This window comes from Bufo gargarizans, chromosome 2 (assembly GCF_014858855.1).
Source record: "Bufo gargarizans isolate SCDJY-AF-19 chromosome 2, ASM1485885v1, whole genome shotgun sequence".
NCBI lineage: Eukaryota > Metazoa > Chordata > Amphibia > Anura > Bufonidae > Bufo > Bufo gargarizans.
The window spans coordinates 675,722,710-675,727,395 of record NC_058081.1 but is presented as its reverse complement, the minus strand read 5'-3'; positions in this window follow the sequence as shown (position 1 = coordinate 675,727,395).

Below are 4,686 nucleotides of genomic sequence, written 5' to 3'. Positions count from 1 at the left end.
GCCAGCATGTGCAAGGTGGAGTTCCACCGTGTGGGCACGTCGCATATGAGGCGGTCAGTGGGAATCCTCTGTTTGCGGGGTGGCAGGTGGCACTGTCACTCCAGAAGTGGATGAAGAGGCCGAGACTGTAGCAGAAATGGTAGCAGGAGGAGCAAGAGACCTTTCTTGGTTTTTGAGGTGTCTACTCCACTGCAGCTCATGCTTTGCACTTAAATGCCTGGTCATGCAGGTTGTGCTCAGGTTGAGAATGTTTATGCCTCGCTTCTGGCTCTGATTGCACAGAGTGCAAACCACTCGTGTCTTGTCAGCAAATTGTCTGAAGAACTGCCACACCAGGGAACTCCTTGGAGCTGGCTTTGGTGTGCTCGGTCCCTTGCTGCGGTGGGCAGTAGCAGGCGTACTATCTAGAGGACGGCCACTCCGCTTTTTCACCCTGCTCCCTCTTCTGCTGTGCTGGTGGCTTTGTGCGACCACGGCCTCTTCCTCCGAACTACATAGGTTACTCGTATGACCTTAATTCCATGTGGGGTCGAGGACCTCATCGCCCTCCACATCATTTTCCACCCAGTCTTCACTCCTGCCTTCCTGGTCAGTCTGCACACTTTCGAAAGCCCCAGCAGTTGGCATCTGTGTTTCGTCATCATCCGAGAAGTGCTGCAATGGTCCTCCCATGTACTCTTCTTGAAAGATAAGTGGTTTGGCATCGGTGCACTCAATCTCTTCCACTTCTGGGGCAGGGCTAGGTAAATGGCCCGGGGAAACCCTGCTAACAGAGTCATCAAAAAGCAGAAGAGACTGCTGCATGACTTGGGGCTTAGACTGCTTGGCTGATTTACAAGGGGGTGAGGTAAAAGACTGATGGACATCGGCTGCAGGTGCCAACTGTGGTCTTTCAGCAGGAGACTGGGTGGGAGACAATGTGAAGGAACTGGATCCACTGTCAGCAACTCAATGTACTATCGCCTGTACTTGTTCAGGCCTCACCATTCGTAGAGCCGCATTAGGCCCGACCAAATACCGCTGCAGGTTCTGTCGCCTACTCGAAAATGAGGAAGGTGTTTTACTTGTGTGTGTAGCTGGCACAGATCGACCACGTCCTCCCCCTGCAACAGGAGCTCCACCAGCAGCACCACGACCTGGGCCACGTCCCTTATTTGAGGCTCTCATCATATTTCTCGAATTTAGGATCTTGCACTAAATGGGTGTTTAATTAATAGTAGAATAGAACGACAGTATGTAAAGGGTGTATTTCACATGGCCTGAACCAGTGTAGGCCTAAATTAAAGATTTCTTTGCCCAAAATGGCTGCATTTCAAATGGCTGTATTTCAAATGCCTGAATCAAACCCCTGTACTCACACTGTCTGAACCAGTTTTGGACTGAATTCAATATTGGTGCACCAAATGGCTGTATTTCAAATGCATGAATCAAACCCCAGTATGTAGAGGGTGTATCTCACACGGCCTGAACCAGTGTATGCCTGAATTAAAGATTTATTTGCCCAAAATGGCTGTATTTCAAATGCCTGAATCAAACCCCTGTATGTAGAGGGTGTATCTCACATGGCCTGAATGAGTGTAGGCCTGAATTCATTATTGGTGCACTAAATGGCTGTATTTCAAATGCCTGAATTAAACCCCTGTATGTAGAGGGTGTGTCTCACACTTTTTCTTTAAAAGGACCGCGCTGCACCCGGACAGAGCTGAAAAATCCTCTTTTCCAGCTCTCACAGGAATTTATTGAATATGGGTAAGCGATCAGCTCACTTAAGTACTAGTGATGAGCGGCAGGGGTCATATTCGAATTCGCGATATTTCGCGAATATTTTTCAAGGTAATGATTGTGTAATATGCGAGTTTTCGGATTTGAATTTTTATTGCAAATTTTTCAACTTACAACTATTAGACAAAGAAGATTATAGCACTACATTAGCTAAATTGCTCTATATTTGATTTTTTGAATATTCGCTATATTGCTATAACAGTTTTTTTGAATATTCGTAATATATAGCAATATAGCGAATATTCGAAAAAAACGAATATAGAGCAATTTAGCTAATTGCTAATTAGTGCTATAATCTTCTTTGTCTAAAAGTTGAAAAATTCGCAATAAAAAAATCGAATCCAAAAATTCGAATTACGAAAATTTGCATATTACACAATCATTACCTTGCCGATTTTTTCAAGAAAAAAAAATCGTGCATTTTCGAATATGACCCCTTCCGCTCATCACTACTCCAAAAGTCAAGTATATTGCAGCATTCTTATTGGCCCACAAGCTAGAAGCAGGAGGGGTTTATGTGTACTGATTTAAAAAAAAAAAACTATATTTGAAATATTCGCAAATTTCCGAAGTACCTATATTCACGATAAAAATTCGAAATTCGAATATTCGTGATCAACACTATTAAGTACACCTCTCCTCCAGGTAACCTTGTGAGAAATCAAGGTGCCACCAATAGTGAAGTACATTCACACGAGGTTCCAACTGCAAGGTTTTTATTATGCTTACAAGATGGATAAAATCACATGCGATGTATACAAATCAATTCACCCAGTGTAGGCCTGAATTAAATATTTCTTTGCCCAAAATGGCTGTATTTCAAATGCCTGAATCAAACCCCTGTATGTAGAGGGTGTATCTCACACTGTCTGAACCAGTGTGGGCCTGAATCCAATATTGGTGCACCAAATGGCTGTATTTAAAATCTCTGAATCTAAGGCTACATGCACACAACCGTGCTGTTTTTTGCGGTCCGCAAACCGCGGATCCGCAAAAAAACGGAAGCTGCCCGTGTGCCTTCCGCAATTTGCAGAACGGAACGGGCAACCATTGATATAACTGCCTTTTCTTGTCCGTTTTGCGGACAAGAATAGGACATGTTATATATTTTTTGCGGTGCAGCGTAACGGAGCCACGGATGCGGACAGCACACGGCGTGCTGTCCGCATTTTTTCTGACAACAGCCGTGTGCATGAGGCCTAACCCAAATGTATTAAGGGTGTATCTCACAATGACATCTGCATCAAAGGCTGCCAACTAAATGTTTTGTGCCCAAACGAGTGTTTGTTTAACAACTGAATTTGACAGCAGTATATAAGCCTGTAATTTCACCTGTGCTGATGCTGCAAGGCCTAAAAATTGTATTTTTTGTCAAAAAAGACAGAAAATGATGGGTGTATTTCTAGCTTAAATTGCACACTGACTAATCCAGATGTTGTAGATTGCCAAAATATTGTGATTTCCAATGTCCCAAAAGCTCAGATGCAGTGCTGGTGCACTGAGCTTAAATAAAATGGCTGCCTCCGCTGCCCACCTAACTAACAGAATTATAAAAGTTTTTTGTTTTTTTTGGTTAATGGGTTCAGGGCAGGGTAAAACGATTGTGCCCTGCACCCACACAACTATTTCTATGTAGATCGCTGAGTTAGATTGTCTCCTATTCTCTCCCTGAAATCACCAGTCCAGCAGCATCCTCTCCCTACACTTGTAACAGCAGAGAGACGTGCAGCACTATGTGACTCAAACGTACTCCGTATGCATTCCGTTTCCGTGTTTCCGTATCTCCGTTCCGTGAAAAGATAGAACATGTCCTATATTTGGCCGCAAATCACGTTCCGTGGCTCCAATAAAGTCAATGGGTCCTCAAAAAAACGGAATGCATACGGAAATGCATCTGTATGTCTTTCGTATCTATATATATATATATATATATATATATATATATATCTCATCTATTGAAAATGTTATGCCCAGCCCAATTTGTTCTATGCAATTACTGTATACTGTATATGCCAAAAACGGAACCTAAATAGAAACACGACGGAAACAAAAAACTGAACAACAGGTCCGTGAAAAACGGACTGCAAAACACTGAAATAGCCATTCGGTAGTGTGAAAGAGTCCTTATATAGAGCCTGGGTCACATGCTGGTCTTGCTAATCACAGCCATGCCATTAGTAGGCATGGCTGTGATGGCTTCTAAGGTCAGACAGTTAACAGCTTGTTGATTGGCTGCTCTGCAGTCACCGAATCCAAACTTTTACTGAAGTGTTCGGGTTCGGGTCCGGGGTCCAAAAATCCCTAAGTTCGGTACGAACCCGAACTTTATAGTTCAACCCTATTTATTATTTATGGTGAAATTGTTATTTGTTATTAGAAATTTAAAAATGATTTATTGTGGTTAATGTATATTTATTTGGTAACCGTTAATAAAGCAACGCAACCAATTTTTAGCCAATATCCAAGGAGTGGGGTTTTGTCTTGTATTAGTGTTTTAGAATATGATGTGTGACACCATAAATTCTCTCATCTCCTACATGGTAAGTGTGATAACAGAGTGATAGACAGCCAATTTAAAAAAAAAAATATCAACCATAACATTAAAGCCACCCAAATGAGGTGAATAACATTGATTATCTGACCTCCATTAACTAAATTTAGTTTACTCATTTTCCGTGGCTAGGGCAGCATATACTGCAAATAAGTTGCTGACAAAGACCTAAAAAGTCAAACAAGCTTAATGTGAGAGGCATGTGATTAATAAGCTAATATGTGGAGAACATCAGTCTTTAGCTGAGAGGCATATGATTGCTAAGCCAGTAATTGATTTACATTTTAATACAAGAAAAGCCTTGGCCAATCCTCCATGGACACAGTGTTTAAATTCGTAAGAATCGGATTCCT